At 43.2% G+C, this 26,563-nt stretch overlaps 1 protein-coding gene, 2 long non-coding RNA genes and 1 pseudogene across 9 annotated transcripts in view; 1 reads left to right on the top strand and 3 right to left on the bottom strand.

Moving 5' to 3' along the window:
- The window catches only part of LOC118561874, a 951,216-nt pseudogene that overhangs the window by 859,638 nt on the left and 65,015 nt on the right, over positions 1-26,563 (top strand).
- Positions 1-26,563, bottom strand: part of LOC118561876 (kinesin-like protein KIF20B) — a 366,850-nt gene that overhangs the window by 97,944 nt on the left and 242,343 nt on the right. The gene's annotated exons all lie outside the window — the stretch shown is intronic.
- Positions 2,687-6,182, bottom strand: LOC118561883. Of its 6 annotated transcripts, XR_004930327.1 has the most exons (7): positions 6,128-6,182; positions 5,036-5,149; positions 4,822-4,968; positions 4,167-4,746; positions 3,766-3,885; positions 3,406-3,688; positions 2,687-3,165 (listed from the first exon to the last, which is right to left on the bottom strand). It is a non-coding gene; the product is annotated as an uncharacterized LOC118561883 (long non-coding RNA). The 6 variants fall into 6 exon arrangements; XR_004930331.1 differs by having other exon boundaries at positions 3,766-4,746; positions 4,822-4,945; XR_004930329.1 differs by lacking the exon at positions 4,167-4,746.
- On the bottom strand, positions 12,422-16,235 carry LOC118561895. 2 transcript variants are annotated; one of them, XR_004930348.1, is made up of 3 exons: positions 15,747-16,235; positions 13,862-13,964; positions 12,422-13,761 (listed from the first exon to the last, which is right to left on the bottom strand). It is a non-coding gene; the product is annotated as an uncharacterized LOC118561895 (long non-coding RNA). The 2 variants fall into 2 exon arrangements; XR_004930349.1 differs by lacking the exon at positions 15,747-16,235 and adding an exon at positions 15,147-15,161.

A 26,563-nucleotide genomic window follows, 5' to 3' on the forward strand; every position in this document is an offset into this window, starting at 1 on the left:
TCGTCTCCTGAAGCCGGGCCTCATTAGGAGCCTCGCTGGTGTTTGATCACTAAAGCATTTAGCTGTGATGGCTCCATCAGACAAACACGCCGTGTTCTGACCCGGTCCGGATCGCACCCTCTGGGTCCGGTTCCCTGCAGAGCTGAGCAGTCTGGATGGATGGAGGAGTCTCTGTTTCATGCAGGGAACCGGTGGAGAGGCAGGAACTCTGACATGTTGCTGATGTTCTGCAGGCCCGTCTGACCCGGCTTGTTGAAACATGTCAGGAATAACCGGATCATAATGCCACCGTGGAGCACCTCTCAGCACCGGCTGCATGTTTTTCTCCGACCAGAACCAGAACTGTTTGTTTCCTCCTCAGGCTGAGAGGCCACCGAGGCCGTCCTGGTACCAGAGCCGCTCCAAACGCACCCAGAGGTCCAGATAAACCCGGCCTGACCCTGACGGTCTGGAAGGAAATGAAACCATAACAGTGAGAATGGACTTCAGAACCAGAGGTTCTGAGGAACAGATGGGTTCTGACTGCCGGCCCAGATAAAGGCGAGGCCCGCTTCCATCTCAGGGTCGCTCCAGATGAACGGGTTCACGGGACACGGGTCGGTCCAGACGGGGAGATGGAGCTTTACCATCTATGCTGGTGTTTGTGTGTGACCCGTTTCCTGTTTTCTAGTGTGGCTGGACCTAATGGACCCAGAACCGGTCCCTAAAGCTGCAGGGTTCCAGGTTTGGGTCCAGGTGAACCTTCAGAACCAACTTAAACAGCTGCAGGTTCAAATCTGGAAAAGCAGAGAGTTTCTCTAATGCTGCTTTTAGCCAGAACAACAAAGCTGTAATAGGAACAGCGGGTCAGCGCCGCAGTAGAACCAACAGAACAGCACCGACCCAGAATATTCAGGCACCGAGAGACAAACTTCTGAGGAGAGTTTGTGACTGAAACTGTCTCGATATCAGAGGAGAACCGGCAGACTGGTACCAGAAAGGCAACAGAAGCCCAGACAACCACTGGACCCGTCCAAGTTCAGCAGAACTTAGAATCCAACTCATCTCCATCGTCTTATTTCTAGTGCAGTAAATCTGAATATCTTAGTTTAGGGGTTAAAATTCTGATTCCATCTGCAGATCAGATTATTTAGCTGCTCAGATCAAGGAGAAATAAACTCATTTTACTTTTTGTTCCTTGTTGCAGTGTTTAGGTACCAGGTTACAGGAACAGAATATTTTCCTTCATTAGTAAACGGACCTTCTAATAAAACCGACCCACCCCTGAAATAAACGTCTGGCTCCACCAACGTGATTCTGGACCGAGCTTCAGACAGACGGACTCAGATCTGGTTCTGCTCAGTGACCCGGGTCCTGAGGCAGCTAAACAGGCCCAACCATGACCCGTCCTCCACCGTGCTCAGCAGCTGACACCGGCTCTGTTTTTAGGTTTCTACCGTCTCGGTGCTGTAAACGGTCCAAAGCACTTTGGTCCCCAACTCTTCCTTCAGACGCAGATTTAGGAACCAAAGCTGAGCTTCATCTTCTCTTTACTGACGATTTCAGACAATCTGTGAACCGTGTTGCTGCAGCAAAGTTAAACTGGGGTTAAGATCAATTAGTTTATTCCATTTGTGGGAATTAGGCGCTTCTGTAACTCAGCATCCTGTAACGGACTTTAAAACCCAGAGAGACGACATGAAACCTGAACTAAAACCTTTAAACGTCTGAAAGCGGACCCGGCTGGACGAGTGAGACCCTGCTGACCCGTCTGGGTGGTTCATGGACCTCAGCGTTTAGTCTGGAGGAGGTTAGTAATGGATGCAGATGATGAAGAGGAAGGCAGAGCAGCTCAGACGGCACAAAGGGCCCAGATGTGAGGGAAGTGATGCTAAAACTGCATCATGGCCGCCTCTCCATCATTCACACCACACATCAGCACTTCCTGCTTCACCGCCGTTCTCAAAGACTTCCTGAGCTCCCACATGGATGAGGCCCACTTTCACCGCCACCCTTCCTCTCCCTCATCTTCCTCACATCTGTTCTTCCTCATCCTGTGGTTCCGCTCGTCTCTCCTGCATTCATCCTCTGTTCCTGATCACGACGCCTCAGGACGACGGCCTGCGCTCTGCTGCAGAGATCCTCCAGCAGGTGGACGTCCAGCAGCGCCTCGTCCTGTTAGTCATCAGGATCGCTAACATGGTTCTGGATCTGGAGGACCGTTTGGGACCCATCAGGTCAGACTGTGGGAGAAAAGCTGCTGAGGGACTCTGAAGGTGGTTTTCTGGACCGGTGGACAAAGCTGGACCGGCTCTGTAATTCACTGACCATTGATCCAAAGAAGTTATTGAGGTACTGGTTGGTGAAAGAAACTAGGTGTGGACAGCGTTCTAAAGATAAATTTAAGAACCTCATTAGCTCCACCCACAGGTGATGATGGGTAAAGTTCACTGGTGAAACTATTCCATGGTGATTCGTCTGCATGGTCGACATTGAAAGAAATATGCATCTATTAGCAAGACATTAGAGAAAGACTCAAGTATGGATTTGAATTTTTAAATATCTGTTGATGTCATTATTTAAGATATGTTTAATTTCAATATATTTATTTTACAAGTGTAATTATTTATGTAATTTAGTAGATGTTGTCCATGGGTATTTTTGTCCTTTTAAGTCAGAAATGACAATTGTTGCATTCTAACTGGTATTTTTTACAGGTGAATTTTGACAAATACAGGAGCATTGTGACATTTGTCAATGTCAACCAGAGTTACTAGAAGCTTCTGGTTAGTAAGCAAAAGTTCTACCTAAGAAACACATTGTGTCATTTCACAATGCTGTGATGTCAGGCACTAAATAGCTTCTTTCTATCAGTCCATAAATCAGGAGACAGAAACAGTTTGTCTGGTGGATCAAATCCGGCAGAAAAAGATGAAACTCAACTGGCTGCAGATAGATTTACGTCAGTATTTAATAGAAAGAGGACTAAAGTAGATCAAGTCAATATGTTTACAGAGCTTCACTGACAGCCAATCAGAACTGCTCTCTGACGGTCTCATCAGGTCAGGGAAGTCTGAGGCCAAAGGTCAAGGTTCAAGGTCAGGTCCAAAATCTCTTTCCATCCATCGGGTCCAGCAGGAAAAGCCCAGCCTAGGAACTAGAGACGGGCTTTTATCGGACCGCTTCCTTTAAACAAGAAATTATTTTGACAGTCAAACTTGATTTTAAACTAAAACGATCGTTCTTCCTGTTTTCTCCAACCGAGCAGCAACAGAATCAAACATCAAAGCTGCATTTGGAGCTTTAATCCATCGCCAGAGAAAACTGGGATGGAGTTTTAAATACGATTTGTTCTCGTTATTATTATTGTTGCTATTCTCATCATTATCATTATGACTAAGTAAATACGATATCAGAGGCTGGGACCTGGACATGCAGAGCCGACCACAAGCTGCTTGGTTTCCTGCAGAAATCTGCAGCAGCAGCTGATGAAGAGGAGGAGGGACGAAGCTGCGGTTCTGACGTCAGAATGAAGGTAAACGTGGCGCCGCCTCCAGCAGGAAACCCAGCAGGTGGATTCATGTCAGGAGAAATGTGGAGCAGCTAAAACCACTGACCTGGTGAAGCCTCTTATTAATGACGACTTCTTCACCTTGTCAGCCGTCTCCTCCATGCTGTCCTCCATCAGACTGGAGTCTTGGTCTTCACCCTGCTGGACGGATGTTTTAGATATCAGGGATGACTGAGACGTCAGCAGCTACACGGCTAAAGGCGACTCCTTCCCACCTGAAGGTCTTCCAGACTGGCTTCCCAGCCGGTCAGGGAGCTGCTGCTGCTCTGCAGCGTCTTCCTGCTGCAGGAAGCAGGAGGAACGACGGGGAGGAGCCTGGAGATCACAACCTCCACCTGAAACAAAGCCAACAAACTACCTTTCACATTTCTCTCTGTTCTATCCACCTTATTTTTGAACAAGGAAGTAACTCTGGGTCCAACTTCTGTTTTTTTTGTGCTCCACTTCCGTTTCAGCGCTTCCCTCGGCCAAATAACATCAGCTTGACTGAAATGATAAACTGTTGCAGCAACATTTCCAATAATTGCAGAGCGATGGAAGTGGCAGGTCAGCGCCGCAGCCTTAAACTATTCATGACTGAGAGGATGACATGAAGAAGTGGCCTCTTAGAACTTACCAGGACATTTTAAACCATCTTGGGTCGTCACTTGGTGCGGACGGCTCTGCTATGTGAATGTACCAAGGCGAGCCTCCACAGTGGAAAAGTTAGCACGGTGTTAATGAACAGCAACATGGATGACCTGGTATTCATGGAGGCTGATGTCCGTTCAAGCCAAAGCAAGTCCAGCGTTCACTCTGCTGGATCCTGACTACATCAAGCGGCTCTACCGAGACCTCAGAGCGCTCTGGTGCTGCGGCTCCAGGGGAAGTTCTTCAGTCATGCAGCGGTGATCTTAGGGAAGGTAGGCTGATGAATCGTCTGAGTCAAAAACATAATGGCTGCTTCCCCGTTGTGATTAGATTGCTGCTCAGTTCATTTTACAAAGACAGCAGTGCTAAATGTTTGGGAGTGAACTGATGTTCTAACTGGATATCAGAACTTAAGGCTCAACAACTTGAGGACGTTGAGGGTCTCGTCGTACATGGAGGCACACTGGCTGACGTTGACCACCATGCAGGCCTTGCTGCTGCTGCAGAAGAAGCCCTGCAGGTAGTGGGTCAGCTTGCTCTCCCTTAATGGGACGTGCTGCAGGAGCCTGGAGGCAGCAGACAGCGGGTCACTCAGGACGCTCCAGGACCAGAACTGGTTCCCAGAACCATGAAGGTCCTACCTGGTGTGCTGGTTGTGCTGCAGAGCCTTGATGCATTTGCCCAGAATGAGCAGCGAGGCGTTGATGTTTCCAGCCTCCTTCAGGTCCTCTCCTTTGTTCTGGGTCCTGGAGCTGCGCTCAGAGCCTGCCAGGTGGCACAGACACAACCTGCGGGACGTTAACACCGTTAGCACAGCAGACGCTCAGAGACGCTGAGGTGGCGCCGGCTACTCACGCGCTGACGGCGTGGACTGGTGGCGGCTCGCCGTCCTCCACTCTCAGGATGCGGATGGAGAAGATGCTGTGGCTGCAGCAGAAGCTCAGACTTGGAGCCCAGCAGGACCAGAACCTGCAGCCCCATAAATACAGATAATCCCCATAAACACATTTAATAATGTAGCTTTTATTAAAACTAAATGTGTTCCATTAAGAAATGTGATTTTTAGCACTAAACTACACACAGTAACATTTTATTTTTCAGTGTAGTGACATTTATTGATGACTTTCTCAGTACTTGATAGTTTTAGAACATAACATAAAAGTATATGGCATTTGACATTTTAAAAGTTTTAAGCCCCCCTGAACATGAGAAAATCCTCGTTATTCGATGCTGTAGCGCACATATTCCCTAGTTACTGGAGGAAAATAGGGAGTACCAATATGGCGGCTGGTGGCTTCACAGCGACTCGTTCTAACAGCGGCTATTAGCACTCCAGTGTATAATAGAGATCAGTGATCAAAACCGACTCATACAAAAAAACAACCTGCATAGAGCAGCAGCTTTTACATTAATCTCTTTCTCTTTTTATACATTTACCCAAATCAACTGTACAGTATTTATCCTCTTTTTAATCTTAAATCAATGAACGTGAACCATTCAAATTGACAAAGTATCACATAGAGCTATAAAATTAATTTTTAAACAGCCCACACACACAAAATGGTGTATATGAATTATTTTAAATCACATTTCAATCATGTTTGTTAATCATTCATTAAATTACTGTCTCTCAATAACTCAAAAGCACACTGTTGCTTGTTTTAGCTCATAAAACCAGCTCGCTTAACTATATAGCATTAGTTGGCATATAGTAATAGTACAAATCACATGCAGCAATAGCTCAATTAACACAGATAATTTACACAAAACACAATTTTTTACATCCTCAATTCACTCATATACCTTCATCTGTCTCCAGCTGGTTTTAAACATCGTCTCCAAGCATAACAATATAACAAAGATACTTTCTCCATGAAATCAGTGAGCAATCAGCCAGAATCAGCAGTAGTTAGCATGCTATGCTAAGCGCTAATCATCATTACTCACCGCAGTTTTCACTCGACAAAACACAACAACACGGTGATGTCCCGCAACCAGAAACCCTCCTGGCAGGTGCAGATAATCTCCTAGGATCAATAACTCAAGATATAACACAGTTTTAATCAGTATTTACTTAGTAACTAGTTATATTGACGCCTCCTGTTCTAACTCTCTCTAAACTGCAGTAACGGCATCAGCGCAAAGAGAAAAAAGACAAAAGAAGAAGCGCGTAGAGCTTGTAGTTGTGAATACGCTCCCTGCTGGCAGAAATATGGAACTACAACAGAAACAAACTATTGAATATTACAAATAATACAAAATTAATATTCTGCCTTTTTTTAGATCACAAGGGAAGTGAGGAAAGCTTTTCCAAATATTCCAGCCATCAGCTTTTCTACATCAAAAAGAACATGGAAAAGGAAAGAGTTGCTCTGGGTGAACAAATACTGACGGCATCAGGTAGGACCAGGCAGGGATTTTAGGGCTAAATATTGCCATGTAGAGCTAATATATAGAATATGCAACTAGAGTATATTGCAAAGTGGTAAACCTTGTTTCAGTGTCTAAGCTCTGTTTAGGGAGATGCTACAAAATCTGCTGGCCACGCCCACATTAAGACATTTATGTCATGTGGAATATGAAACGCATGGAAGTGATAAAAGCCGACTATTTGATGACATTTATAGTTACATAGAGACAAAGAAAAAGAAACTTCATGTCCTGTTAAATCCCCAAAGAATGTTTTTTAGCCTGTGGAACAAGCAGTGATCAGGTAATGCTCCACAATAACCACACTAAAATGTTTTCACTTCAATTAGATTTTATTTCTATAGCGCCAGTTCACAACACGTCATCTCAAGGCTCTTTACAAAGTCACATTCAATCAGATCCTAAAAAGTAGCTCTCAGTGTTTCCAGTCCAGAGTGCATGTAGGAGGGAAACATTTGGTACTAAAACGCCTCTCACTGCATGGCAGAAATTGTGGCATTAAGCACATCTGTGGTCAGAAGCTTTGGGCATTACGCCATCCAGTTGAGTCCCAACAGAAACAGTTTATGAAATATGGAACCTGGCAACTTCTCCCCTTCATGATACGCCTTCACTCAAGGCTTTGGATGCAAGCATAGAGACATATGCAGCAGCTTCTTCTTATTATTTGATTATTATTCTGCTTCCACACAAACATGAGTGTCAGCCGCATCTTGGCTGAAGGAAGAATGATGAGGGCGGACTGCAACAAGTTTGGAGTTAACACGGTGAAATCTAGCCAGAGTTGAACTAAACTGGAGCATTAGAAGACAAAAGGGCAGCTAGAGAGAGCAACGGCAACGACATAAAGCAACTGGAATCATTCTAGAGCTCCGTATACGCATGAGGTGTTCACTGTCAACATCTGGTTGAAATCACTAAGGTAGTTGAAAAGATGGCCCAGACAAAAAAGAATTTAAAAGGTGCACCAAGAGGTAAAAAGCTATTTATTCAAGGATTCACAGCACACCTTCATAAATATGAAACCATTTACTATTTACATAAACTGCATTTATTTCACATTTCAAACACACATCACTGTCACATTTAACTCTTCCAAAGAATGTCAAGAATCTTCTTCAAAATGAGCAGAGCTTAAAATGTTGGTCTCTATGTAGTAATAAAGATTCTCTGCATGTGTAACAAAGGCAGGTTTTTAGGTTGGCCCTGAAGTGTTAAGCTTTACTGTAAATGTCCCAGCAATAGGTTGGATGATGTGGGCAGAGAAAAACAGCGTAGCTGCATCCCTGTTGCCTTGCTGGCCACATCTAGCTTCAGCAGATCATTTGGTTTTCACAAACTCTGTCACACTTCATTGGGATTGTCTGCAAACTGCATTGCTTCATTATAAATATGATCTGGATGTTGACAGATAACAATGATCCTGTAGTTTAACACATAGCAGCAAAAGAAAAGGATGGAAGCTTGTTTTCTATGAAGATGTGGTAGTGTGACCTCTGAACATGGAGCTGATCTTAGTGGATGGAACACATGGAACCATAAAGGTGATGTTACCTATTTTCTGCCATTGTAGACTTTGATTCATGGAACAACTGCTCCTTGTGTTCTATGGTAAAAGCAGCCAGAGCCTCCAGTTACAAACTGGCTGAGTAAATGTATTGTTTGCTGCTGATTTTCTGCCGTTTAGTAACTGAATCCTCAGCATGTGGAGCATTTCATGGTGTCATAATGGACGTGTGATCATGCTATATTCAGCTAATCCTCAGCAGGATCTGCAACATGAAAACAGTAGACGGCTTTCAGATTGTCTGCAGGTAACTAAATGCCAGCTTAGTCAGCTACTAAGTCAGATGAAGGCCTGATTGCTCACTCGCATTAGCATTTGTAATTATTTAGTCATTTGTATACCTGTACCTCAGTAACAATGCTTATTCAGAACGTTGTGAATCTGTGAACTGACTTAGTTTTAGAGCATAAAGTAAAAATACAGGTCTAACAGTCATTGAGGGAAAGCAGATCATCAAGGGTTTTAAAATGAAAAAATAATAATATTACCTTTAATTGGATGTTATTGGATGTACTGTTTTAGTGGAATATGTGAAATGAAGCCATTTGTGTTCACATGTTTTATGTGCCATTGTTATAGATATATCAGTATTTAGAATACACTGTAAAAAGATAATGATGATAATGATGATGTGGTGAGGGAAAATCCCCAGGGATTACTTCAGGAGAGTTTCCTATGAACATATTACTGAGATAACTTCATCAAAGAAGCAGCTGTGACTTTTAAAAGTCATTTCTCTGTGTTCCAAAGGTAGTAAAGTGATTGGCTGTAGAAGTCAGTGTTTGGATGAAGAACATTTACCTCCACAGAAATCTAGAAAACAATACATGTGAAATTCTTTGAGTTCATTTCATTAAGCTTCCCAGTAGCTGAGCTGATGTGGCGGCCATCTTACCTGGGGCTGACTCCCAGATTTTAATCATTTATTGATTTGATAAAAACTCATTTTCTGGAACATAGCTTGACCCGTTCTGTAGTTGTTCAATAACCAAATGTGACGATGAAAAGATAGTATGAAGCCAGCAAAAGCCACCTCCTTGTCCCCTAATGTGTATATTCTGTAAGTTGTTGTGCAGATCCAGGGACACGTGTGGCAGATGGTTCCATGAGCCGTGCCTAGGCTGACAAGAAGATGTCCTGAAAGCTCTGAGGGAATCCAGCTGGAACCGTCTATTGTGTTGTTGGAACCAAAGTTCTGTGGCAGCAAACTATGGAAATGTTCTTCATCATTTCAACATTTTATACTTACCTGTTTCTAGTTCAGCTTTTTCTGGACCTTGTTTTATTTTCTGTGTAATTAGTATGTACATAGTGTGGCAATGTAAACCTCAGCAGTTTTGATCAATAGAATTGTAAAGTCACATGTTGATGAGCTTTAAATGTGAAATTCCACATCATATCTTAATGAAATGTGTTGAGTAACATCTGGAGGTGTTCTCCTGTCAAGCTGAATCCAAATTGTCCACTGAACACGTACTAAAGGTTTACTAGCAACATTGACAGCAAGCTAACATGTGAACTGTGGAGCTGGAATGTTCCAGATGCTGGAAAAGTGCAGAAATCAACGTTCCAGAGCCGTTGTTCAGGAACCAGAAGCTGCTCTCAGATCAGTTTTAGTCCAGATGTTTGTGTTGCACTAAAAGCTGAAAAGATGAAAGCCATGAGTTGCTTTTAAAAGCAGAAGCTTCATGTTTCTACTGTGCTGTGTGTGATGTGTTGCCAACAATCAATGAGCTTCATGGAAGGAAAGAACGTCTGAGTCGCTGCTTTGATTTTCTTTTGCAGCTTTTCTCTGACTTCTAACTTCAGCTTTAAGCAACAGTTCTGGTTGCTGCTGAAGCTCAGAAATCTGATCCACACTTGGAGCTTTTTACTAAAAGCCATTTTCCATCAATACACACAGAACTGTTAGAGGCTTTTTCTTTGTGCTTAGAAATCAAATGGAGTTGATTCAGATCAAGTCCTGCTGGGTGCGCTCCATTGAGCCCACCTGAACACCACTGGATGGGAGGAGTGAAGATTTCAGAGCTTTCCCTCTAAAGAAGCACAGCTCTTCACAGCTCTGAGAGACATTTTCTTCACAAATCCCAGTCAGTGGCATCTGCAGACCTGATCACATCCAAACATCCCATTTTTCAGGACTCAATCATTTCATCTGTGCAATTGTTCCAGCTGCTGTGGGAAGAATCCAGCTGTGAACATCTGGAGCTTTAATGTGCCGCTTCTCTCCTCCCAAACATCCAGCCTCCACCTGTGGAGAACAGCTGGAAAACAGCTGCAGGTGGAAAGAAGGAGTTTGGACCAAGCTGCCTCCTCTCTGCTCTTTTCTCTGACTCTGACTTTAAATTCACTTTGATGGTTTGAAATGAAATCAGGGTTTCAACCTGGATCTTCAGAACATCCTCAGCTGATGCTGATTTTAACCAGAGACTGTCGACACTCTGCTCAGCAGCACTAAAATAAGGAGAAATAATTCTCTAGGAGCTCTAGTAATAATCTGCATTAGAACAACGGCTCATTTTAGCAGCAGCAGTGTGCTGATATTAAGGACTACAGTTTACTTTGTTACTTTGATGGATTTTTATCATTATTTGGTGTTAGTTTGTATTTTTAGTGGATTCTTGGTTTTTATCTTGTTTTTCTGTTTCTGTTTTGATGCCATAATTCCAGCAAAGCATCAACTAATTGTTGTTTAGTGTTAAAGGGCTAAAAATGGTTAAAGTGCAGATTGTCATGTGATCAGCAGCTCCTTGCAGCTACTGAGCCTCTGACCTGCTGTGGAAGCAGAAAGGATGGACTTAGTTTTTCACTCACTGCTTCAGGGTTCTGCTTCTGGTTCTGTTCACTAAATAATGACCCAATGGAATCTGTGCTGCTGTTGTATTTCCCTCATTTTAAGAGCTGCTGAGGAACAGATGATCTTTTATTCATGTCCTGATAAATGAAAGCTTAGAACTGACTGTGGTTCTGCTCACTTTTTACCATCACTGACATGTTTGGATCATTTAAAAACGCAGCAAATGGGTTTAATAATCAGACATCATGCAGTTTATCTTTTCACCAGCAGAGGGAGACAAATCTCCAGCAATGAAGAGTCCAGTTGGTTCCCAGTTAAAGCAGGTTGTGGTTCCATCAGAGCTGAACAGAAGCTGGATCAGCAGAACAACAATGAAGCCATTTAAACAGCAGCAGAGTGTTTGTGTTCACACTGGGAGTCATGAGAAGGCTTCATGTCTTCAGACGTCAGCAGGTGAACTTTCCTCTGACTCCCACTCAGCCAGACCAGTCTGAGCAGTTCCTGCAGCAGGAAGCAACCAGCAGCTCTGTTCTCTGGGCTCATTTCTCCTCAGGACGCCATCAGGAAACATTTTCAGCACAACTTCTCTCCTTTCTCATCAAGACTTTATCAACCTGCCTCTGATATCACTGCAGACGCTCTGCTGACTGTTTTAGTCTGAAAGAAAACTACAAACCAGGTGAGCTGTGACGTCATCAGATGATCAGAGCTGATGTGCAGATGAATGATTTGTGTTTCCTCTGCAGGTGAAGGTAGAAAGTGTTTCTGAGCTCTAGAACTACACTGAACAGAACTAGAAACATGAACTTCCAGAGAAATAGTTCCTGTTTTGCTGCTTTGAGCAGAGCCGTGCATGGAGCCAACGTGATGTAGCAGAAAGTAGCAGCGTTCACATGCAGCCCTACCCTGAGAAAGGCATCTAGCTTCAACAGACTCGCTCCATCATGTCAGAAGTAATGTGGAACATTTAGATCCAAGACTAAAACTACAGCCAGCTTTATGTTCTGTTCTCCAGTTTTTAGACCCAGTACCATCCCAGCTTTATTTATAGAGCACTTTCAGCACCACAGAACCAAATTACTCTATATGAATAAACAGCAGCCATATGATAACATGACAAGACATTAAACTTTAAAACTTGAACACATTTTTACTCTTTGGCCTAAAGCACAGCACGAGAGTTCTTGTTTTTACAGTTAAAACAATGTTTATTCTATTGTTTTAACTGCTTTTCTTTTGACATGAGCAGCTGTGATTGTTTTAAAGTGTTTTTATAAATAAAGTAAGGAAATTAAAACCACTAAGACCTACAATAAATACACAGCCCTATGCTAAAATCATCATAAAATCATAAAATCAGTAGAATATTATGTAAAATTAAAGTATTAATGATAATCAGATTAATTTAAAGTCTCTGATGGTGTCAGAGGTCAATGAGAACAGATGGTTTTATAAATGAATGTGAAACACAGGGAGGAGAACTGTCTGATGTCCAAGGGAAGGTTGTTTCATAATTCTAGATCTGCTGCAGCTAAAGCTCAGTCACCCTGAGCTTAAGCTTCATCTTTGGCTGACTCAGGATCAGCTGATCAGTGACCTGAGGGAACAGAGGATGTGCAGGATGTACTAGTTCAGACAGCTAATGTGTGGCAAGGCCATTTAGAGCTTTAGAAGCAGATAAAAGCATTTTAAAATGAATCCTAAAATGTTCAGGCAGCCAGTGCAGAGAGACTAAAATAACAGAAATGTGGTCAAAGCTTCATGTTTCATAGAGTCTAGCTGACCACTGATCTAGATCCTCACAGTTCTGGACTAAAAATGATGTTTTCTGTCTGCATGAAGCTGTAGCATATTGTGACTGATGCGCTCATTGATATTATGGACACACTGACTCAGTGAGTGCAGTGAGCCAGGCTCAGCAGCAACATGGAGATTACAAGTCACATGTAGTCAGCATGGATGTTAGGAGATGCTGGAGAACTCTAGAATCTGACCTGTTGGCATCAGATGGAGGAGAAATAATAGTGGCTGAAAATGGATCCTTGAGGAACCCCACGTTTAATTTTTGTTGGTCCAGATTTATATTTATTTACCAGATGACACAAAGTTATCCATGTCTGCCAAATATGGTGTGAACCAGTTTAGCCCAGAACCAGATAATCCAGCCAGTGTTCTAGTTGGATCATCAACATGTTGTGATGAACTGTGTTCAGCAGAACTGAGATCCAGTAGAACCAACAGAGGAGTTCTGGAGCCATTCCAGTCAAGATGAGCATCATTGTAAACGTTTAGCAGTGCAGTCTCTGTGCTGTGGTCTGAAGCCTGACTAGAAATCACTGAAGAGATTCATTTCATCAGAAAGTCATACATTTGTTCATCAGAACCATTTTCAATGATCTTTTCCAGAACCAGTGGATCAGTTCTGATCCTGTAGGGACTTATTATCCATGGATCTAGAGTTGGTTTCTCTAACAGAGGTTTGATCTCTGCAGTTTTCAGCCTTTAGAAAACAAACTAACTGGAGGGAAGTATTTACTATCTGTAATATTTCAGGGGCATCACAGCTAAAAACTGCTTTTAGAAACTCAGAGGGAACAAATCCAGGCAGCAAGTTGTGGATTTTCTCTTCTGATGTGTTTCTGTCAAGAAGACATAATTCAGTTTGTTAAAGTCATTTAGATGCTGTAATGATTGTGGAGGCTCAGGAGACATCAGCAGGTTCTCAGAGGTGGAGATAGATGGTGCTGGTCTCCATCAGGAGGGATGATTGGTGAGCTGTTGGTCAGCCTGTCAACAATAGCAAACAAAGTTCTGCTATTATTAGTGTTTTTATTGCTGAGATCAGAGAAATAGAACTGCCTCGCTGGTTTTAACTCCACAAACTCACATCATGATGGTAAGATCTGTTTCACTTCAATCATTTCTCTGACTGATCAACACTCTGTAGACATGAAGTTTTCTGCATCACTGATGAGGAACCTTCAGTACATCTGAGAACAAGAACAAGGCAGAAACATGGAACTTATTCATGATTATGTGTTTATGAATCATAACACAGATTAAAATAATTCAGGTTAACATTATTCCAGTACAGTGACTACATGTGGGGATAACAGCTCATCACATGTGGGTCAGAAAAATGTCCAACAGTGAAGCAAAGAATCTGGTTTAATAGTGAGGAACACATTCAGACTGATGTTCTAGGCTGAGCAGAAGAACGTCAGAGTTTCTCATGGAGATCCTGCAGGGAGCAGCTTGTCTTCTCAGTCTGTTCCTCAGAGTCAGACTGGTCCCTCTTTCTGGAGAAAAGAACCAGAGTTTCTCTGAATTCACTGTTAGCAGACAGTTAAACTGAGTTTTTACATCACCTGCTTTCTAGGTAGCACCAGGTTCTTCAGCAGAACAGCAGAGATGAGTCTGAGAACCAGAAGGCAGTCAGATCTGAACTCCTCCCACTAACCTACCTTTCCTGCCTCCATCACAGCTGAAGCTCCGCCTCCTTCCAGGTAGCAACTCACCTGTGTCTCAGTGGTTCACATCTTGTTCTTCAGCACTTTGGACCGTCTGAACAAACTGTAAGTTTGCTTTGTTTCCTACCAGAACTTTGTCTTGAGGAACTTTCCTCTTTGTTTCTGCTCTCTGATGTCTGGAGAACATGTTCACTTCTGATTTCAGCACAAAGTTTCATCTCTGCTGTCTGAAGACTAATCTACAGGATTATTAGATTATTGATGAACTGGAACCAAACAACATGATGAACAGCTGATGTTCAGATGTGATGTTTAGATGAGCAGAACCCAATCAGAGCTTCACGGGCGCTACCCCCGACCCCGGATAAGCAGAAGATGATGGATGGATGGATCATTACAAAAGTTTTGGAAATGAAATTAGAACATAATTTTATTTTAATTGCGTAGAGCCAGTGAAAGAAAAAGACGCACAAATTGGTCACACCTCCACGATATGAAACGAGGACTAAACTCTGATAATCTACCGATGTGTGTTCTCACTTTGTTTATTCCTTGTACCAGCTTCTAAATCTGCGTCTGATGCACGCCGCAAAATTTGAGAGAGAGAGAGAGAGAGAGAGAGAGAGAGAGAACGAGAGAGATCTTTCGGCCCAAATTCAATTGTCCCTCAACATGAAGTTTTCAACCTTCATGTTGACAAACCTGAAGACAGAGGTGCAAAAGAACTTTGGTTTAACTCCAACAGCCAACACAAACAGAGATTACTAATTATCTAAACAATGTGTCAACCAGTTACCTTCAAATATAATGCCATGACAATTCAGAGCAAAGTGGCTTTATTTTTAAAGATAAGAGTACCTAGATATTTTTTTACCATCAGAGTAGAATGTTAAACTACCGACTGACATTTTTAATCATAATATTTTACTGAAGCGGAAGTCGGCACAAAAGAAGAATGAGAAACGACTAAGACTGGCAACATTTTAAACAGTGTGCAGTAGTTTGTGATAAAACTGTTTATTAACAGCTTCAGTTGCTCAGTTGGTTTCTTGGACAGAAAAATAAATAAATAAAAGTTAAGCAGCCCAGATAAAAACAGTAGCTTCAATGAAGGTTAGTTTGTCAATTCGGCCAAGCTTACAGCTTCTGGTTACAAACCAACAACCTTCTGATGTCAGGATTGTAGGTGTGAACCCCAAATCCACCCAACATAGTATGTTTGAAAAGGTTTATTGAGACGTAGAATACTGGCAGACGAGGCAGGCAGGAGTGGAAAGGAGACCCTAAAGGATGCAGACAGACCAGGAGGTGCAGGCGGTGATGAACCAGAGCCGGTGGTGAAGGCAGGAGTTGACTGGAGCAGATAATGCAGGCTGAAGGTTCACCAGAGCAAGCAGCAGGACCTCACAGGAAACAGAGCAGACTAGCAGCAGGCAGACACTGGAAACCTTCAGTGAGGGCCGAACACAGGCAGAGTTTCTACATCCAGCAGGTTCAGCAAACAGAACCAGGAGCGTTACGACAGAGCACATAAAATCAGACCAGACCATCTGGCAGTGAGTGGGTGAATGAGGCAGGTATATGAAGGCTGGGGAACATGTTTACAGAGCTGGGACTGCTTAGTGGCAGCAGGAGGAACTGGTCTGAGCTGATAACGGTGACAGACGACTGGACTGAGCTGATAGGATGGTGACAGACGGCAGAAGGCTGAGGGAAGTGAAACTATTTAGTCCTGAATGTCCAAGACTATGATACTGAACTCATGATAAAAACATAGAGGCATAACACACAGCACTAAAGCTAAGCATTAAGGGCTGCTCTTCCATACTGATACAATCTGGGGTTAAAGCAGCTCTATTCCTATAGATTTTGCCCTTTAAAACTATTACCAGTAGGTTAAAGGTGAAGCAGGATGTAGTCCATGCCTCACTGGGTCTGCTTCAACCACAAACATTAATCTGCTCAGGGAGCAACTTCAAACTCAGCCTTCTGCATGTGTAATTACACACTTACAGACGCGATGAGCAATAGAGTAGAAATCAGGTCTGGACAGGGTGGAGGTGGCTGCTGACATACCTGCTGATGTGAGAGGTGATTATGAAGGTTATGAACTGTTATGAACAGTCTGGAAGAGCAGGAGCAGAACAGGGACGTAGTGGTGGTGGAAATCAGCTGCTGGATGCCTGCGTGCCAGGCGCATATACTGGGGTGACACGGGGTGGCAGCTGCCACCCTTAAAGAAAGCCTGACTGTGACCAGGAGTGGACTGAGACAATAATTCAGGCTGGGAATTTCAGACCATTCCAGGCCACGCCACCTCCAACATAACCTTAGAAGCTGCAGGTGTGTTTTGTGCTCTGACAAGGTACCTGAAGGTTCCTGCTCTGGTTCCTTATTGCAGGGCTTTTCACCACCTCCATGCCAGCAGGAGCTATTGCAGCAGTACTTCTACTCACTGAACTGACACTGCTTTCTGTTAAAAAACAATTATTCAAACCCACTTATTTTTCAATTTAATGATTTATTATTCAATGCACTGGCTATATTCACATAACAACAAATATATTAAACTCAGTGGGATTTTACAAGGTTAAACAAAGTAAAATGCAACAATATAACAATGATTTAAATATTTTTAGAATTTAGAATTTGAGTTTATGCAGGATACACTACATCAGAATTTAAGGACATTTTAGCATTACATTTATTTTCCATTGGCTCTTTGTTAATCATATTTTAAAAGTTTCAATACCTTAAAACTTTAATTGAATCAGTGTTGACCCTCGGTTTCTTAGGCCTTCCTGTGGTTAAAACACCTGTGCACACCTGTGTGGCAGTTTGGAAGACAAAGGAAGAGACAGGCTCTCAGCCAAGAAGGTTTCAGTTCATGGTCAAATCACCAGATACACAACTGGTAAGAAGGAAATTAAGTTACAGTTATGAAGATATTGTTTATTAAAAGGTAGAAGTTCAGTTGGAAATGTTGAAGATATTGTATTATGGCTTGTGGCCTGTTAATGTTCAGTTTACATTGTGCTATTGGTTGAGCCACAGTGGAAATGTTTGATGTAAAATGTTTGTTTGAAAATAATTAAATTTTTCAACCGTCCGTCCGTCCGTCCGTCCGTCCGTCTTCTTCCGCTTATCCAGGGTCGGGTCGTGGGGGTAGCAGCTTCAGTACCCCCGCGGGTGGCAAATTTTTTAACCTAAATTCTAAATCCTCTGACAAACCTAAACACCATTTTCAGCACATAAACACAATGGAAAAGGATTTAAGTTGTGCCAAGTGTCCGTCTTTGTGATTAACAGCCATTTCTCAAGTTTAGGCAGGAGCTGAAACATCATAACTTGACACTGAGCCTGATGAGTAGTGTTCCCTCCAAGCTCCATGTGTGCGCAATCACGCACTGTATCTTGATTCAGCACGCACAGCAAATCTATGCTGTGCAGTAACTAAAATTCAAGCTGAACTGTAAATAAAATAATAATAAACCAAGTTATTTTGTACCATTTTGTAACTCTGGTGAGACGGTGCTCCACGGTCACACTCTGTGAGCGGATTTGAGTGCACGCTCCGATCAGCACCTGGTAGACGCCTTTATAGTTGGGTAGGTGTGCGTCTTTGTTCTGGGTCCTGTTTCAGGTGTTAAACGATTTGCTTATTTGCGGTCACCCCTGGTGATATATAAGCTCCTGGCCCAGTTGCTCACACACACACACACACACACATATATATATATATATATATATATATATATATATATATATATATATATATATATATATATATATATATATATATATATATATATATATACATACATATATATGTATATGTGTGTGTGTGTAAGAATGTGGATATAAACAGCATGCAAAAATATACAAAGAAGTTATTGTTGTTGTAAAAGTTCAGGATTAGACGCGTGTGAGAGTGAAAAAATTAACGATAAAACTTGTGACTTTATTGAAATTTAAAATGAGTATTACATTACATGTAAATGCTTAATACCATGTCTATCTTTGTTAGGAGGCAAAAAAAATATTTCAGCATGAAATATTTATTTATTTACACATTTTTTACACATTGTGTAAACATCAGGGCATTAGGATTAACAATTTAGCCATTATTGGCCAGAGTTTAACATTTTATGGCACCAGAATGTTTTCATTCCAATTCTAAAAAATGCTTGAAAATAAAAATATTTGAGATGAGCGGCTGAGATCTCGCGAGAGCTGTGAGCTGTGCGTAAGTAAAATGGCGGCATACATGTAGTTCAAAATTAAATCCACTCAGGTAAGTAATAACCAATAACTGAAAATTAAACAAAGTAAAGTTTAAACATTAACAATTGTCTCATTTTCACGAGGGAGCAAACTGGAAGAAGAGAATTTGACGAGCCTCGAGAGCTACCTGGACGAGTGTTTTGACAACATCGTGATGGGGAAGAAAAAAAATCCCGCAGCCACAAACACACCTTCACTCAAACGAACTCGGTCTAACTCTACCGGTGCCTCAACTTCCACTCTGTCTCCCGACAGGAGCTACAGCGACGTCCTGGAGTCCATCGACAAAAAGCTTACCAGCCTGGACGCTCGCCTCGCCTTGGTAGAGGTGCTCCACAAAGAGTTCCAGGCTTTAAGAGAAGCGGTCGAATTTAGCCAAGCCCAGCTAGCTTGTGTTGCCGCGGAAAATGACGCGCTGAGGGGGAAAGTCACGGAGCTAACCGAGGGGTTGACGCAGCTGACCGGCGAAAATAAAAAGATGAAAGAATCCATTCTGGACATACAGTCGCGAAGTATGAGAGACAACCTCGTCTTTGCAGGCATCCCGGAGCGCCAAGAAGAGGACCCTGAGTTTGCTATACGTGAGTTTCTCCAGCAGAAGCTGAAAATACCGGCGGATCAGGTAAAAAACATCACCTTTCATCGCGTTCACCGGCTCGGAGGTAAGAAACCCGATAAAATCCGCCCTCGTCCGATTGTAGCCAAATTTGAGCATAATAAACAAAAAGTGTTTGTTAAAAGCTATGGCCGCGAATTGAGAGGAACGGATTTCAGTGTTAATGACCAGTTTCCTAAGGAAATCCTACACCGTAGGCGAGTGTCATTTCCAATCAGGAAAAAATATATTAATGATGGCGTCAGAGCTACCGTTGCAGTTGACAAACTTTATATCAATGGTCAGTTGTTCAGGGATCAGAAGATCACTCCTTGACTTTATTAGATGCACAAAGGGTGGATTTATAGCTTGTCACGCTTGGGAAAAAAATAAAATAAAAAAATGTGTTCGGAACACGGTGATAAAAAAAATAAACGCACAGCTCAAGAGCACGTTGGCACGGTATGGTTGTTAGTCACGGTTGGGTACACGAGGCATGGGTGATGGTTATTTCTCTTTCATCTTTTCTCACTCTTTGCACTTTCTTAATTCTGTCTTTCTTTATATTATTCATCTGCTCCTTTCCTGCTGACCAGGAAATCACTATAGGGTAGTTCACGTGTGACGTCCCGCGTGACGTCAGCGCTACATCCGGGTCCCGCTGGTAGGCAGAAAACAGTACTGTTCTCGTCTACTACATGACAAAACGGGTGATTTAGAGCGTACTTTTACTTCGTTTATTTATGGAATCTAAACAATGCCTACGACTTGTTGTGCTCCCGGTTGCACAGAGAGGCATTCCAAATCGTTGGATGTACGTTTCTGTCGTTTTCCAAAGGAGGAAGGACGAAGAAAGAAATGGATATTTTCAATGAAAAGAGCGCAGGCAGACACTCCCAATGGACTGGGGGAGCCATCATATTATGACAGAATTTGCAGTCTACACTTCATCTCCGGTAAATACAACTTAATTCTGCTCTAGTCATTGTTCTACTTAAATAGCGGCGGAGGGTACACAGATCGCTACACGGGCCGGAGAAGCGGTAGCAGCAGCAGCCAAGCAGCAGCGGCTGCTCTGCCAGTTCACGGGCTGCGGCAGCAGCCAGCGGCTGCTGCGTAAACACTACACGGGCCGGCACCGCCGGCTACACGGGCCGGCGCCGCCGGCTACACGGACCGGCGCCCCGGCCCGGCTACACGGGCCGGCGCCGCCGGCTACACGGGCCGGCGCCCCGGCCGCCCGGGCACGGGCCGGGCCGGGGCGGCTAGCAGCAGCTAGCAGCAGGGGCTACAGCCGCTGCTGCTGCTATTACGCCCCGGTTCACGGGCGCTAGTACTTCTGTGTTTATGCTGCAATGTCGCCGACACCGCCACCCATTTTAACAAGACAAAAACCCCTAAATAATCCGTAGTGAAATTTTTTTTTTTTTTAACCTACCGGGCTTCTGCTGAGACGCGGCCTGTGTCCGACGCCGCTTTGTGCTGTTGCACAAACATGTGTGAACAACATCCATCCATCCATCCATTTTCTGACCGATTAATCCCTCATGGCGTCGCTGGAGCCTTTTTCCCGATTTAAAATAATTGTAGCCGTCCAGTGGTTTCATGGCTTTCGTGCTCTCTGTCTGTACTGGCCTGCCATGTTTATAAGGCAGCTGTATATGTCATGGTACGGAGCGCTTGGCCAGCATTTCACAGACTCGCTCCGTCCCTTAAGGCTTTTGCTGTGTGGATCTGGCAATCTGATACCATCAACCATCAACTTACTCTTAAAACGATCTTGTAGTACGTTATCTAAAGAAGAAAAATACGCGGAGAACTCGTCAGTTTCTCTGTTTGCGTCCGCCATTGTGTTCGCCTTTTGCCTACCAGTCCAGCGCGCATGCGCGAAAAACCCGCCTCAAAACAATAACAATGAACTACCCTATAATCACAAGCACGTCAGATGATGCTACCTGGGTCTTTGTATAACTATAAGTTTGTGTCATGGAATGTGCATGGAGCAGGCACCAGGGAAAAACAGCTAAAGATCTCTAACCAGCTAACAAGATTAAAGGCAGATGTTGTCTTATTGCAAGAAACCCATAAATCAGATACAACTGTAAGTGATCTTAACTCACCTGAGTTTCCCTATGTGTTTGCTGCCTGCTATAACTCTAGACAGAGAGGAGTAGCAATTTTAATCCACAAAAACGTTAGTTTTAAAATATTAGACAAAATTATTGATCCCGAAGGTAGATTCATAAATATTAAAATATCTATTCATAACCAGAAGTTATGTATTGTTAGTGTATATGGTCCAAATGTTGATGAACCCTCATTCTTCCACAAACTCTTCCATGCACTTTCAAAACACGGGGATTGTTCTCTAATTATTGGGGGTGACCTCAACTTTGGTCTAAATGAGGAAATAGACAGGCTGAATACAACAGGGTCTCAGCGTAGTTGGCAGTCATTAAATATAGTCAAACAATACATGAGTGATTTTGGTCTTTGCGATGCATGGCGTTCTCTTCATCCTAATAGTAAGCAATATACTTTTTTTTCAAATGTTCACCACTCTTATTCTCGTTTGGACTATTTCTTAATCAGCAGTTCGCTGCTGTCGGACGTTTCAGATGCTGTAATTCATCCTATCGCTATTAGTGATCATGCTCCTGTTACTTTAACCCTAACAAATAAAAAAATAACCCCACAAAACAAGAGCTGGAGATTTAATACATCGTTGCTTATAGATGAAGATTTTAATAAATTTTTCAAAGAAGAGTGGGCTTCATACTTAGAATACAATGATCTGCCAGGCACTTCAGCATCTATACTTTGGGAAGCAGGGAAAGCAGTAATGAGAGGTAAAATAATTTAATTCTCATCTCACAAAAAGAAGTTGGAAAACAAGAAGATTCAGGAATTAGAAGAAAAACTTAAGTTACTAGAAACTTCCCTTTCCCTGGAAGAGGGAAAGTTGGGTAAAATCTGTAAAATAAAACTAGAATTAAACCAGTATATTGAAAAGCAAAACTAATTTCTAATAGAAAAACTTTGATTAGAAAATTTTGAACATGGCAATAAGTCAGGAAGCTTCTTAGCTAATCAGTTAAAAATAAATAAAGAGAAAACGACTATATTTGCAGTTACAGATTCCAATTGGAATACATTACATGATCCAGAATGTATAAATAACACCTTCCGTGATTTCTACAAAACTTTATACACATCACAGATAAATCCATCAGACAATGTCATCAAGCAGTTTCTGAGTAAAATTACACTTCCTAAACTATCAGATAACCAAAGAACGACACTGGACTCACCGCTGACAACAGTTGAAGTTCAGGAAGCTTTAACAAGCATGCCCAATAAAAAGGCTCCAGGCCCAGATGGATTCCCTACTGAGTTTTATAAGGAGTTCTGGAGTATTCTGGCACCAACGTTTCACAGAATGTTGCAAGAAATTCAGGAAAATGGCAGATTTCCAGCTAATATGAACTCTGCCACCATCAGTCTTCTGCTTAAGCCAGGCAAAGATCCTATGTTGCCCACCAGTTATCGTCCCATATCCTTAATCAACGTGGATATTAAAATAATATGTAAAGCTTTTGCAAAACGATTAGATAAAGTCACTCCTTTCATAATCCACCCAGACCAAACTGGTTTTATCAGAGGAAGGCAGTCATCCACAAATACACGCAGATTACTTAATTTAATAGATTATTCCTACAGTACAAATAATAAAACTATTATAATGTCTTTAACTGCAGAAAAAGCATTTGATAGAGTAAATTGGAATTTTTTATTCGCTACTCTGCATAAATTTGGTTTTGGCAATTTTTTTATAAATTGGTTAAAAATTTCTCTCCTACAGCTCTCCTACAGTCTGTGTCAGGACAAATAATCAAACATCTTCCAGCTTTTGTCTCCAGAGGGGCACTAGGCAAGGATGCCCACTTTCCCCCTCACTTTTTGCCATTTTTATTGAACCTCTAGCAGCAACAATTAGACAAACAAAGGTTATTAAAGGTATAAAATGCATGAATATAGAGCATAAGATTAGTCTTTATGCTGATGATGTATTACTCTATCTTCAGCACTCAAACTCTTCCCTTTCTCAAGTAATTAGATTACTAGAATCCTTCTCAAAGGTTTCTGATTACTCTATAAACTGGTCTAAATCTAAGGTATTGCCAATTAATTGCTCTTTCCAAAACCCCCTAGATTTACATTTGCGCTCAGGAAACATCACATATTTGGGTATCACTGTGTCGTCTAAACTTGCGGATTTAGTAAAATCTAATCACATCCCACTTTTAAAAAAGATAGAAGATGACCTGGATAGATGGAAATCGCTTCCAATTTCACTCATGGGTAGGGTAGCTTCGATTAAAATGATGGTCTTACCTAGAATTAATTACTTATTTTCAATGGTCCCCAATAAACCATCATCTGACTGGTTTAAATCTCTAGACTCTTCAATCTCTAAATTTCTTTGGAAAGATAAACTGCCCCGTATCAGCTTAAAGACGCTACAGAAAACTAAAGACAGAGGGGGACTAGATCTGCCTAACTTCCATAAGTACTACTTGGCAAATAGACTACAATATATCACTAAATGGATAAAGCATAATCCTTTAGACGAGCCCTGGATAGATATAGAACAGAAAATATGCAATAATATCATGATTTCAGATTTGCCGTTTATTAGCTCAAATATAAAACGGCATACATGCTTTAAAAATATCAATATCAGCTCTACTCTGACAGCATGGTGGAAATTTTTAAAATGACAAAGTCGTCACTTATCCCATGCAGTCGTACACCCATCTGGAACAACCCTGACATCCTACAAAATAATAATATGATAAACTTTACATACTGGAAGAATAAAGGTATTGAATATCTGGAACATTTACTTGATGGAACCGAGTTCATCAATTTTTCCAAACTAAATATGCAATATCGCATTAGTAAAAATAAATTCTTGGAATATGAACAACTTAAATCTATAATTAAAAATAAATATAAGTACATTAATAGTGGTTTACAAGTCCCAACTAATATATTAGAGTTCCTAGATTTAACCCCCCCCCCCCCCAAACTACTGTCTAAATCATACAGGACACTGACTAAAATAGATGATTCGATATCTCTTCCTATAATGAAGTTGGAAAAGGATTTATCAGGCACCTTTGAACAAAATTTCTGGGCTCAGACATCTCTAAGAACTTTCAAATTGACTAGAAACACCAACTTACAACTAATACAATACAAAATCCTTCACAGAGTACACTACACAGGACAAAGATTATTCAAGATGGGTCTGGCACAATCTAATATCTGTCCACACTGCATAGGAAATCATCCTGATAATTATATTCATGCGTTATGGTTATGCACACCAGTCCAGAGGTTCTGGACACAGATATGTAAGGACTTATCAAAGTGCTTGAGTTCTGGTGGGCTTGTGTCCGGCCCCCTGTCCCGGTCCTGGTCCGTGTAGTCTCCCGGTGCGGGTTTCGCCTGGGGGGTGGGGTTTGGGATGGCTCGTGCGGGCTGGCTGGCCAGGGTCCAATCTTATTAATTTATATGTTTATTTATTTATTTATATATATATTACTATTATTATTATTATTATTATTACTTTTTTGGGGGGGTTAAAGCCAGTAGGCTTGGGGGGTGGGCTGGGGGAGGTAGAGGTGATGGTCCTGGTGGGTGGTTGGCTGGCGGGCCCTGCGGCCTCTCCCCGGCCCCCGGGCTATGGTGGTGCCGCTGGAGGGGCCCCTTTCTCCGGGTGGAGCTTTCGGGGAGCGGGGGTGCCTATTGGAGTCAGTAGGGGAGCTGGCTCCCTGGGTTGGCTCCCCAGTCATTTGCTCCCCATCCCCGGACTCCTCCCTCTGCCTGTTCCATCACGCCGCCACACATGTAGGTCCTTGGGGAGAGGGCGTTACTGGAGGTTGCCACCTTTTGGTGACGTCCCTCTCCCCAATTTTATCATGCATTTTAGACACTTTCACTCCAAACATTTTCACAACGCACATTCATGTAGGCCACGATACGGGGGGGTGGGGGGAAGACGTCGGGACATTTAGACATTGAGGGTTCTGGGTAGTTGCTTGGAGGGGGGGCGCTGGCACCAGCTCCCTTCCGGAGGGGGGGTGGCTGTGCCGTGCACCCCCTTCGGTGCTCCCAGTTTTAAACACACCTGAGAACAACATGCAACAACACAACATCTGAGCGGGCGTAGGGAGGATCGGAGGTCTTTTGCACACCCCCGATCTCCGATCGCGGCACGGAGTCTGGGGCCTGGAGGAGGTGCGGGCCACTGGGTACGGGGTCTTAGCGGGGGGCTGTTGCGGCTGGCCGGCGGCTTACCGGGTCTGGGGCTGACGCCTCTGCTCTCCCCAGGAAGGGATGGGGGGCAGGGGTGGCTAGGGTAAGGTCGGGGTGGGAGGGGGTTTATTAGGTATATAGTGGGTGATGGGGGGCTCTGGTCGGATGCCCGTACGGGTCGTGTCGGGCCCCCCCTCTTTGGGGGGCCTGGTCCGGGGGGCGCCTGGTCCGGGGGCGGGGCCGGGGGGGGGGCACAGGCAGTCGTATTGTTGAATTGTGGTGACCCCCCCCCCCCACTTGGGATTTTTGGATGTGAATGCTATGTGGGAATGTGTGTAAAGCGTCCTTTTTTTAATTTATTTTTTATTTTATTTATTTATTTTATTTATTTATTTATTTTTTTGGTGTCTGTGTGTGGCGAGTGGGGCACAAGGGAGGGATGGTGTGAATGAGGGTTTTTTTTTTTTTTTTTTTCCAGGTTTGGGTTCGGTCCGCTCCCTCTCCCAAGAACATCTCAAGTCTCCGATAGGTGCGGAGCCCATCCCCCCACGTCCTGCCCTCCTCTGCTGCGTTGGCGGGCACCTTGACCCTGTGGCGCGTTAGCCCCCCGCTAAGACCCCGTACCCAGTGGCCCGCACCTCCTCCAGGCCCCAGACTCCGTGCCGCGATCGGAGATCGGGGGTGTGCAAAAGACCCCCGATCCTCCCTACGCCCGCTCAGATGTTGTGTTGTTGCATGTTGTTCTCAGGTGTGTTTAAAACTGGGAGCACCGAAAGGGGGTGCACGGCACAGCCACCCCCCCTCCGGAAGGGAGCTGGTGCCAGCGCCCCCCCTCCAAGCAACTACCCAGAAGAACCCTCAATGTCTAAATGCGAGAGGGGGTGAAGGGAGCCGCCCAGGGCGAGGCTCACACAAC

The sequence above is a fragment of the Fundulus heteroclitus genome, unplaced genomic scaffold, assembly GCF_011125445.2.
Source record: "Fundulus heteroclitus isolate FHET01 unplaced genomic scaffold, MU-UCD_Fhet_4.1 scaffold_75, whole genome shotgun sequence".
NCBI lineage: Eukaryota > Metazoa > Chordata > Actinopteri > Cyprinodontiformes > Fundulidae > Fundulus > Fundulus heteroclitus.